Source organism: Equus caballus, chromosome 16, assembly GCF_041296265.1.
Source record: "Equus caballus isolate H_3958 breed thoroughbred chromosome 16, TB-T2T, whole genome shotgun sequence".
Lineage (NCBI taxonomy): Eukaryota > Metazoa > Chordata > Mammalia > Perissodactyla > Equidae > Equus > Equus caballus.
Genome location: NC_091699.1, coordinates 13815249 through 13827621, shown reverse-complemented (window position 1 = coordinate 13827621; position 12373 = coordinate 13815249). Strand labels below are relative to the sequence as shown.

Here is a 12373-nt window from a genome sequence, read left to right as displayed (position 1 = left end):
GAAGCTTAATGCAGGGGTCAACTTCCGTCACTGGTCCTGAGTTCTCCCACGTCCTTGCTGGGCTCTACCCCCTGAGCTGGTTCTTTGCTGGGGCAGGCTCTCTGTTGGGGTGAAGAGAGCGAGGCAGAGATGGGAATGCTCCACTTTTCCAGCTTGAGGTCCCTGGGGACAAAACAGCTCAAAGACCCCGAATTCAGTCGTTATTTCTGATTGGCCAGCACTCAGTCATGTGATAATCCTGAGCCAATCATGTGGTGGGGAAGTGATGCGCAGATTGACATGGGCCAGGGCTCTGGGGCTGGGGTGGAGCCCACCAGGGCCATGGGGGTTAAGCACTGAGAGGAGTGAATTCACAAAGGAAGATGGGGCGCTTGGCAGAAGAGGGTGATAGTGCTGTAGAGGTGTCTGCCCACTAGACAGACACGAATTCATTTGATTCACACGTGTCTGCCTCACACCGTGGAGAAAGCCTGGAGGTGATGAGGATGACGACGACAACTCACACCCAATACTTGCTGAGAACTTACCATGGGTCAGATGCTCTCCAGACACTTGCACATTCCTGGTCTCATTTAAGCCTCTCAACCACAGAGGGGGGTAAGTACTATTATTATCATCTCCCTTTTACAGACAGGGGAAACTGAGGCACAGATACTATAAGTAACTTTCCCGCTATCCCACAGCGATATAAGTGGTTCAGAGTCAACCCACCTTCCACCAGATCAGGGGGCCACTCTAAGGAGATGGCACCTTTGCTGAAGGTTGTCACATGGTCAGGGAGGCAAACCCAGACACAAGTAGCTCATCCATGATGGCAGAGAAAGGGGCGAAGCGCTAACAGAGTGGCAAGTGGTGAGGGGCATGGAGGGTGTTTGGAGGAAGGAGAGGCTTCCCAAAGGCGGTGATGGACGAGCCTCAGTTTCCTCACCCATGAAACGTCCAGGTGGGGTGAGGGTTACCCGACAAAGCTTGCAAAGGCTGGCTGTCTCGTAGCCTGTGATTTTCTACTGCTGGAGGTGGAGCAGGGTCTAGGGTCCAGGTTGCCTGCTTCTCCCCGTGAACCTCGAGTGTCAGGGGGCTCCGTGCCGCACAGCACAATGCATACTGCAGGAGGCAGCGAGGGCGGCAGCCAGGTGCAGCCAGGACCCTCGGGTGTGAGTCTCGGCTCCTCCATAAACTGGCTGTTGGGGTTGAACAAGGTCTCTCAGAGCCTCTCAGGGCTGATGTTCCATCATCCATGACCCGCTGTTTCCCGAGACATGAAGCTGTGACTCTCAGGGTCTACTTCTGGCCAAGTGGGCACTTTGCTCCTGAGCTACCTGGCCCCAGCATTCTGTGATTTGCGTTCTTACATCAGCTTTTTAGTGTTTTCCTGAATCCTTCTATATCATCACTGTCCCCAGTTGCAGGGTGCCTTACTCAATTCCCCTATTTATGCAAAAAACACTTCCCTGGCCCGGGCCCCGGGGGCACAGAAAGGAGGCACACTGCTGCCCTCAGGGAGCTCGCACATCTCCGAGAAGGGGGAGCAGGTCACCATGCCGGTCACCAGGTGGCAGCCGGGGTGCAGCAGTCACGGCCTCTGCTTGTGTGAGCCTGGTCACGGCTGCCCGTTTGTCATCACTCTGCTGGGGTCGGTGCAGTGTTGGAATGACACGTGTTACATTTAATGGCCTCTTAAACTATCTTCAAGAAGGTTACGCTCTGACTTGGCATCGAACTGAAAAGTTACTGTGTCTGCAAAAAGGCCTGGGAACAGCGTAGAAAGGTGACGTTAGTAAAGCAAATGTGTATCAGAAGAAATAGCCGTATTTTCTTTCACAGCAACCACCGAATGCCTTACCAAGCCCCCAAAGAGCAGATCCACAGGAATAGACGAAGCTGTCACTTCCTGTTGCTGATAAGGCGGGATTGTGGACCCCGCGCCAAGCGAGAAAACACCAGCATCAAAACTATCAGACAGGGTGTCAGAGGCTTGGAAGAAAGCCCCAGAGAGGCCCGTGGACACTCTTTTGGGAAGTGCTGCATGTCAGAGGTCCGGAAAACACAGAAATGAATTGGTTAAGTTAGTCCTAAGACTTGTTCACATTCGGAGTCTGGCTGTTTGGAATAATTTTGGATAATTTTTTATGCACAAGACTAATAAATTATAAACTCTATGTCTAAAGAGCTCCTTCAATAACAATCAAATAAAAATTCAAAATAATAACAAAACAGTGTGTCCAAGTTTAACTTGCAGAATTTTTCTTTCTCAAGTGTACGTGAAATACAGGTGCGTCTTACCATCAGTGATATTTTCACTGGTTGGCCTGTTGGCGATGAAGAGGAGGATTCAGGCAACACAGAGTCACACAGTAAGTACCCGCATGAGAGGTTAAGAGGGCAGGATGCGTGTGTCCAAGTTCGGTTCCGGCTCAGCCTCAGGCAGGGACACACCCTCTCTGAGCCTCGGTCTCCTGCTCCATAAAGTGGAAGTCCTCACAACTATAGGGTTGTTGTGAGGATTCAAAGGCCTATTGCATTTTAAATACTAGTGATCCTTGACATGTAGTGAACTTTCAATAAGCAGGAGCTGGTTTGTCTCACACGTGTCTCGGTGAGAACAGGTCCTTTATCCTCCCAGTGACGTTCACAGCCTCAGCCTCACACCCCGCCCCGCATGGCTATGAAGATAGAGAGGCCTTCCAGCCCTGGCCTCCAGCTTACATACGTGACATCTTCACCGAGGGAATAACAGCCCCTCTGAGAGAGCCTAAGAAAAGTACGCACATTAAAATAAACAACTTAACAGTGATTTCTTGGAAGGACCGATAAGTAGAAAGAGCCAAGCCCCGGAAACTCTGAGGGAATCAGGGCAGATTCACTCTCTTTCTCCTCTCGGGAGCGTGTGTCGTTTCCCAGTCTCTGTTCCAGGCTGGGAAGGCACAGGCAACACAGCCAGGAGAGCTGAGGCCCGGGATCTGCCCCTGCTCTGCCACCTACCAGCGGGCGACTTTGACCCACTTCCGCCATCTTTGAAACTTCGGTTTCCTCATCGTACAAACAGGGGTAACAAGCAGGCGGAGGGCGTGGGGGGATTCAGCGGGCGCTGGCGCACAGAACTCAGCACAGTGCTGCGCCCAGAGGAAGCGACGGCCACCTTGGAATGCGCGAGGATGGTGTGCCCTGGAGCTGTGCCAGGCAGTGGCTCCACACGCTTCCCGCGTCCAGGCCCTGATTCCAGACTCAGGTGCCCTAAGTCTTGGCTTGCGGGGTGGAGGATGACGTCTCCTCACTCAGAGTCACCCGTGGCTGTGGGCTGCGGCCCCTGAAATCTCTGCACCTGAAGACAGGTGTCTGCACCAGCATCGAGGACGCGTCTTTCCCTGCTTAAGGGCAGACAGGAAATGAAACCCTGCTGCATGGTGCCATGATGCTTCCTGTCTGACACCGTGTGCTGTCCTCCTGCAACTGTAACTGGAGAGACGCGGGGACACTAATGCGTCACTCTCCCTGTCCAGCCCTCTGTGGGCTCCGTCTCAGCCACAGTGAAGAGAAGCCTTTCACCCAGTGACTTACATCCAAGTCCGTGATCAGTAGGAGAACCAAGAGCGATGGGGGGTCAGTCGCAGGGCCACGGCATCGCACGGGTTGCTGTGTTTGAGGCTCAGTGTGACACCATCAGCCAACAAACAACGTTTTACTTAAAAATATCAGCTTTTGGGGGCTGGCCCCGTTGTTGAGTGGTTAGGTTCGCGCGCTCCACAGCAGGCGGCCCAGTGTTTCATTGGTTCGAATCCTGGGCGTGGACATGGCACCGCTCATCAAAGCACACTGAGGCAGCGTCCCACATGCCACAACTAGAAGGACCCACAACGAAGAATATACAACTATGTACTGGGGGGGCTTTGGGGAGAAAAAGGAAAAAATAAAATCTTTAAAAAATATATATATATCAGCTTTGGCTCTTTCCCTTTTGTCAGTCCTCAAATGCCCAGAATTACACTAATTTTAATACTTGATTAATAGGAATTCAAAGAACCCATAGAAAAATTACTAAACACAATGGGAGAGTTTATCAAGGTGACTGACTATAAGATCAATACATGAAAGTTAATTGTATTTTATATACCAACAAAAAAATGTCAAAGCTTTATTCTTTGAAGATACATTTATAATATCAAGAAAAAATTGCAATACAAACTACCTAGGAATAAATCCAAGAATAGATGTGCAAGACTTGGACACAGGAAATTAAGACGGAACTGGAAAGTATTAAAGATTGCCTAAATAAATGGAAAGAAAATGGATAACAAAATTTAAATATTGCAAAGATGTCAGTTCAACCCCAAATTGGCTATAGTTTCAATACAATCCCAGTCACAATCTCAACAGGTTTCTTTGGGGACATTGACAAGCTGATTACAAATTTATATGGTCCACACGCACAAAAACCTTTAGAAATAATAAATGGGTTTGGCATCAAGGGAAATAAAATCAATATACAAAAATAAGTTGCCTTCTGTACACTAGCAATAGGCAATCCAAAGAGGAAAGAAAACAATTCCATTTACAATAGTATCAAAAAGAATAAAATACTTAGGAATAAATTTAACAAAAGAAGTGCAGGGCTCGTATACCAAAAACTAAAAGACATTGTTGAAACAAAGATCTAAATAAATGGAAAATGATCCCATGTTCCTAGATGGGAAAGCTTAATAATGGGAAGATTACAATACTCCCCAAAATAACCTACAGATTCAGTGAACCCCAATCAAAATTTCAGCTGCTGCTGGGCCAGCCCCATGGCCTAGTGGTTAATTTCGATGTGCTCCACATGGCAGCCTGGGTTCAAGACCTACACCACTCGTTGGGGCCATGCTGTGGCGGTGACCCACTTACGAAATAGAGGCAGATTGGTGACAGATGTTAGCTCAGGGAGAAACTTCCTCAGCAAAAGAAAAAAAATTTCAACTGCTATTTTTACAGAAATTGATGGGCTGATCCTAAAATCTTTGTGGAAACGCAAGGGACCAATCGAGAATAGCCAATACAATCTTCGGAAAAGCAAAGTTGGAGGATTCACACTTCCTCAATTCAAAACTTTCCACAAAGCTACAGTAATCAAGACAGCATAGTGCTGGCTCAGGGTAGACATATGGACCAGAGGAAAAGAGTTGAGAGGCCGTAAATAAACCCATGTATCTGTGACCAATTGATTTTGACAAAGATGTCAAGACCTTCAATGCAGAAATAATAGTCTTTTCAACAAATGGTACTAGAAACCGGATAACCACAGCAAATGAATGAATTTGGACCCCTACCTCACGCCATATACAAATATTAACTCAAAATGGATCAAAGACATAAATATGAGAACTGAAACCATAAAACCTTTGGAAGAAAACATAGGTGTAAATCTTCATGACTTTAGATTAGGCAGCGGTTTCTTAATGACACCCAAAGCAGAGCAACCAAAGATAAAATAGATAAATTGGGTTTCATCAAATTTAAATATTTTTGTGCTTCAAAGGACACCATCAACAAAGTGAAGAGACACTCCAGGGGATGGGGTAAAATATTTGCAAATCATATATCTGATAAGGGGCTAGTATTCAAAATATAGAAAGAACTCTTAGAATAAGAAGACAACCCAATTAAAAATATGCAAAGGACTTGAACAGACATTTCTCCCAAGAAGATGTACAGATGTTCAATAAGCACCTGACGAGATGCTCAACATCATTAGTGATAAGGTAAAGTAAATCAAAACCACAGTAAGATTCCACTTCACACCCACTGGGACAGGTTTAATAAAGGAGACAGACAATGAGGAATATTAGTGAGGATGTGGAGGAATTGAAAACCTCATACATTGCTGGTGGGAACGTAAAGTGGTGCAGCTGCCATGGAAGACAGTTTGGAGGGTCCTCACAAAATTAAATGTAAGTTATCATAATACCCAGCAATTCCACTCCTGGGTATACACCCAAGAGGATTGAAAACATATATTCACGCAAAAGCTCATACACGAATGTTCGTAACAGCACTATTCACAGCAACCAAAAGGTGGAGTAACCCAAAATTTCCATCAACTGATGAATAGATAAACAAATGTAATATAGCCGCACAATGGAATTTTACTCAGCCGTGAAAAGGAAGGAAGTGCTGACATTCGCTACAGCGTGGACGAACCTTGACAGCATTGTTTTAAATAAAAGAAGCCGGACACAAAGGCCACATATTGCATGATTCCATTGACGAGAAATGTCCAGAAGAGGTAAATCCCTAGAGACTGAAAGTAGACTAATGGTTTCCAGGGGGAGGGGGCGATGGGAAGTGACCACTAAGGGTACGGGGTTCATTTTGGGGACGATGAAATTCTGGAAGCATATAGTGGTGATGGATGCACAACCCTATGAATATACTAAAAAACTGCTAGTTGTACACTTTAAAATGATGAATTTTATTGTATGTGAATTATGTATCAATTTAAAAAAAGAATAAATAACACAAAATTATATGGAACCAAGAAGAGCCAGGACATGCCTGGAAAGGGTCAAGGGCCTGCCTTATCAGGTGGCAGGATGTGTTATAAAACCCCAGTAGTCAAGACGGGCGTGCCTGGGGGCTCATTAAAATCTGGCGCTAGCGTTACCGCACTAGTGTGCATATTTTCGTTTCGTGATGGGCCTCCGTGAAAATACTATTGAGGACATTCCACAAATGTTTGTATGCGTCTCATTCCAGCGACCCACAAGTAATAAATCATCCTGTCAGTGATGCACCTAGCACTGAAGGGAAAACAGACAGGAGCTGCAAATAGCTGTTTCTCAAAGTGTGGCCCGTGGGCCTCTGGCACCGGAACCGCCAGAGCGCCGGGAGAAGCGCAGACTCCTGCCCCGCCTCCACACCGCCCGCATCAGCAGCTGTCGGGCTCGCCGAGCGATTCTCCTGCTGGTGGGGGCCTGAGGACCACGTGCGAAGGTTAGCACGACGGATATCGTGCCAGCCAAGTTCACCCTACTTAGTCCAGGGTTTGAACTCCTCTGAAGATCATTCGAGAAGAGAGGAGGTTGCCTGGATTTCTTTAAGATGCGAAGATCTGGGATGTGTATTTCTCCAGCAAGTTAAAGGCCTAAAGGATTTAGAACCCTTTAAAAATATTGGAAAAGACAAACAGATTCACAGATGTAGACAGCTGTTAGACAAGACGCTCGGTTAAAAGGATGCACAGAACGTCGTGGACTCATGGATGGATACCTAGAGAGCAATCTCATTGCCTTTCTAAGAAATACCTGAAAAGTAACTTTTTAAACTCATATTTCCCACATCCCAAATTTCCTTGGCCAAAATTTTGATGTTCTCTAATGACGTCACAGAAATGTCTTGCATCATCTAACTCTGCCCACTGACTTTCGGAAAGCCAGGAGGCCAAATGCCTGGTCTTAGGCTGATTTTTCAACACGCTTTTCCCTGAGTGTTCGATTTCGTAAATACACTAATTAGAACAAGATTTCAAGGGCTAAATATCCTTTTGTAATTTTATTCCAATCACTTTAGCTTCGAAAGTACAAGAAAAGTTTCAAAGGCACTGTCAGGATCATTACAAATGCAATGACTGCTTTGCACGAAGCATTTAAAAAGTCATGTGGAAAAACTTCGAACCACCCTTAAGTCTGCTTCGAGTGTCTTACGATGTGTAGTCGTATGTTCCAGTTTTTCTTAGGTGTGTCCTCATTTTATTATTGACAACTCTCATCACGGTGCCTACAGCAGGATGCCCTTTCACATAATTGAAAATTATTTATAAACATGCTAATGAAGGCCAAAAACAAGTTTTCAAGGCCAGACTCCTCAGCTGAAAGACTGTAGGCAATTAAACGCCTGAAAACCCAGAGCTCCTGGATGTGTCCATCGATACTTCGCTGACGTCGAACGAAGCCAGAGCCTGTGTGGCGTTCGAAGTGTGACTTTCGTGAATACCTTTATGACGGTCTCAAATACACCTTCTAAGACACACAAGATTTAGTAAACGGTAAAGGCTGGATAAAATGTAATTTTAATATGTCCCATAGTCTTGTTTGATATTTTCTCCACTTACTCTCCAAATATTATTGCCAATGCAAAAGTCACCACGTATGATTTGGTAGTATAATTTTGTAGTCACTGCTACCCTTCAATAAATTTATTTTCATTAAATACTGATGAGAGAGTTTTTAAACTGTTTCTTAATATTATGTGAAATATGGGACATTGCTGTCTTTTATGTTAAAGTAATTAAAGAAAAAACGTCACATGTGAAAATTTTTAAATGTGTTCGCATTGAAGAAGAGCCTGTGTTTTAATATATTGCCGTATTATTTTCTCAGCTGCTGACGTTGTTTCTGCAGCCATTCTTTTATTGAAAAGAAAGACGATGTGATCAGGGGGTCAGGGCACCTCCGCACAGCACGCGCCACTTAGGGGAGCACAAAGATGCGGGAGGGGCTCCATTCGGCTTTGCGGCCCTTGAACGCAACCAGCGGCCGCCTTGCGGGGTGCTTTGCTCTGATCTCACGGATAAGGGGTTTCTTTTCTAGAACATTCAGACTCCTGTTTTTAAAATTAACTTAAATTCCTGGAAGAAATATTTCGCATCTAACACAACAACGACAATCAGTAATAATAATAATTATTATTATTTATTATTACTGTTATAGCAATGATCCTGATTCCTACTTACTGAGCACCTCCCGGCCAGGCCTCGACTGAAGGATTCAGTCTTCGTTTTTGAGGAAAACAAGCGCTCTTACTGTCCCTGTTCACAGACAAGAAAACTGGGCCTCGGCCTGTCTGACCCTGACCACTGCGCTACAGCCCCTCGCAGAGAGAGACTCCGAGTCCCTTAAAAATGAGAAAGCAGGCAGTGTGGGTCCGTACACAACCATTTCCAAATGGGCAGTACTGTTGAGTCCTGGGGAAACTTGTTATGAAGACAGAATTCTGAGTCCCAGCCCCGGGATTCCAATGGGACCAGGCTGGGGCGGGCCAGGGGTGCTGGTAGTATTCGTGTATAAATAGAACCTGCTAGGTAATGTGAGGTGGTCCGTCCATAGATTAGTTGGGGAAAGATTATTCTCATAAGCGAGGAACTGGAGCTGCCAATTGGGCAGAGGGCGAGTGAGTTGAGACCCTGACAGGCAACGTCCCTGGCCAGCAGCTGCCAGGGTTTGCAGCTCCGGCTCGGGAGCCCTCTTCATCCTCCTGCCTGCAAAGCACGTCCGCCCCATTGAGCCACCCAAGCCTCCAACCAGCCCATGGTATGCTGGTCTCCCACAGTGTGCACGGGGAACCCCTCTGGTCATACACAAGCTGGAGGCAGGGCTCGGACTGCCCAGTCCCCACCGACTCTCATCGCCTGCTGGCTGCAAAGAGGGGTTCAGCCCCAGCCTGCACCAGCACTGCCCCGCAGCAGAGGGGAGTCGACGACAAACTTTCTCTCCTGAGTCCTCAGTCTGACTTTCTGACTCTGGCCACTGTTTCAGCCTTATTTCCAGGAAGAAATATTTTCCCACTAGTCATAGCTGACAAGGTACCAGGCCCTGCTTTCAGCACTTTACATGGGTGATCTCATTGACTCCTCACCACAGCCCTTTCAAGTCAAGACTGCTTCCATCTCCTCTTTACAGATGAGAAAAATATGGCTCAGAGAGGTTAAGCAACTTGCCCGAGGACACACAGCTAATAAGTGAAGAAGGCAACCGAATGATCTGGTTGCAGAGCGTCTGCTCTTGAAAGCTGTGATTCACGAGCATGCGCCCGTTCACTGCTTCGCTCATCTAGGCATAGTGGGTTCTACAACGGGATGTGCAGCCCCAGAGGTCACGCAGATCCATTCTGGAAAGAAGAACACATAAAAACATCTCTTTATCTTCCTCCGCCCCTTTAATATTTCTATTTTTGTGCAACCATGTGTATAAATACTAGTGTATATATTATATAATTTATAAATAAATAGATGGCAGATAATGGATATCCATACTCATTCTTTTTTTTTTTTTTTGCCAATAAGAGTGTGCTAACAAGACAGCATGGACCCCATTGGTTAAAAGAACCCCCGTGTTTGGTAAAGTGGGCCTGACGATGACCAGGGCTGCCTCGGGGGGGATGTTGAGATGGAGGGAGCAGGTGCAGGCGGGCCGCACCGCACAGCCTGGCTGAGGGACGCTCTCGTCCCTTTTAGCAGCTGTTACGGTTCCCTCTCCCTTGCTCCCCCACCTCCCCAGCCATTCACCCCTTCACGCCTGCATTTCTTCGGAAACGTCTATTTGGCACCTGCTAGGATCCAGTGCCACAGCCAGTCCCTAGGGACCGAGGGCTGTGGAGGAGTCCACGGTGACCGACTCAGGAACAGGTGGCGACAGAGTGGAAACAGATCAAGCGTCCTCGACAGGCCTTGACAGGAGAGGGTGTGGCCCACGGGACACTCCAGGGAGACTTCCTGGAGGAGAGGGCCTCTGGGTGAAGCCTCAGCCATGACCAGAACTTCACCTGAAGCAGAGGACACGCAGGCTGTGAGTCAGGACAGCTCTGTGCTATTTATGAGGCACCTGCTGTGGGACAGGCGCTGTTTCAGCCATCTGGGGTACAGCAGCGAGCCAGCCAGACACAGACTTCTGGCCTGGTGGAGCTGACAGCCTGTGGGAAAACAGAGAGTAATGAGTAAAAGATCTGACCAGAGAGAAGGCACCAAGCTAAGGAGAAGAATAAGGTAGGACAGGTGAACAGGAAGTGCTGGAGGCCAAGGAGTGGATGTCCTTGAGAGGGAGCACCCGAGCCAGGACCCGAAGGAGGTGGGGGAGCGAGCCTTTGAAGGAAAAGGCTTCCAGGAGGAGGGAACAGCAAGTGCAAAGGCCCTGAGGTGGGAATGTGCTCAGGAAACAGGCCAGTGGGCCTGGAGCAGAGTGAAGAGGGGAAGGTAGAAGCAGATGGGGGAGACCGGCCAGATGGTGCAGTCCTGCAGACCATCCAGAGGACTCTGTCACTGCCTCTGAGGAAGATGGGAGCCATGGAGGGTGTGAAGCAGAAGAGGGACATGGTATGCCTTCCAGTTGAGCTGCATGCCTTCTGGTTGCTTGCGGAGAATGGATTGCAGGAGGGTGGGGAGCAGGGAGGACGGACTGGGAGGCTGGGCAGTGATCCAGGCAGAGGCTGCAGGCCCCTTGGCTCAGCTCTGAGGGAGGCTCCTCAGGACCCGGTCGCCCCCACCCCTCCCTGCACCCCAGCCCAGGCAGTGTTCACTGAGAGAGCCCTGCCAGCTCCCCCCGGGAAAGGCCCGGGCTAGCGGAAAGAGACGTTCAGAAACGGCCAACCCTGCAATTACCAGGAAGATGGATTCTTCTCCCTGACAGGGTGCGGGAGACACCGAGCCTGTTATTACCCGGGCCTAATTACAGCGTCTCGGGCTGCAGTGCTCGTTGCAAGAGAAATACCGGCGGCCTGCAAAGCAAGGCTAATTGTTCCCTCCTCCCGCCTTCTCTTTGTCAGAAGCATTCAATCTGCCCGAAATAATTACACACCTTCTCCCCCAGGAGGCTCGGAGACGGCTCTGCGGTTCTCCCAGGGCTGCAAATCCAGCCACCTGAAGCTGAAATTGCCAGCCGGCAGCCTGGACGCTCGGCCGGTCTCCCCTCCCGGTCCGCGTCTCAGCGCTGTCGTGCTGGCCGGGAGCCGCCGGCTCACGCCCGGGCCAGAGCCGCTCCCGGGGTCGGAGCAGAGGACTCCACGTCTCGGAGCCCCCGATTCCTCCTCAGCTGATGGCTCTATAAGGCCCGTGGAGCGGATCAGGGAGAGATGCCCCAGGGCAGGCGCCGGCGTGGAACAGCCACGAGACCTGGTGCTTGTCAGACCACAGAGTCACTTTTTAGAGGGGACGGAGCATTTGCCTTGTGCCAGACGAGTAGAGTTCAGTAAGCTTCTGTGGAACCAATGGTGTCCTCTTAGCGGAGTCTCACAGCCGACCTGGGAGAGGGAGAGTTCCCATTCCTACTGGACAGAGGAGAACCCTGAGGCTGGAAAGGGAGAGGCAGGCCTCTCAGAGCCACGGCCAGACAGTGGCAGTGGCGTGTGGTCACCTAGAGTCCAGCAGGTCACAGGGAAACAGAGTGGCCTTCCCAGCAAGGAGGCTTTCCGAAGCAGCGTCCTGCTGTGTGACCTTGAGCCAGTCCCTCCTGTCAGCTGGGCCTGGACCTCCTCCCTGCTCTTAGAGTTTCCCATCCACAGGACGCTGTTGGTGGGACCTGGGTGTCAGGTGACGCTGGGGTCACATAGGAGCAGGCTGTCTCCAAGATCTTCATTTCCCCAGTGGCTTCTGGGGAGAGTCTCGTCTGGTGCCTGGCGGTCATCAGCACAC

The 12373-nt window shown here is 48.9% G+C and overlaps 1 long non-coding RNA gene across 1 annotated transcript; it reads right to left on the bottom strand.

Moving 5' to 3' along the window:
* Positions 1-7495: 7495 nt before the first annotated feature.
* LOC138918114 (uncharacterized) lies at positions 7496-11927 on the bottom strand. Its single transcript, XR_011427103.1, has 3 exons — positions 11541-11927; positions 10297-10659; positions 7496-9858 (listed from the first exon to the last, which is right to left on the bottom strand). It is a non-coding gene; the product is annotated as an uncharacterized lncRNA (long non-coding RNA).
* Positions 11928-12373: the final 446 nt, after the last annotated feature.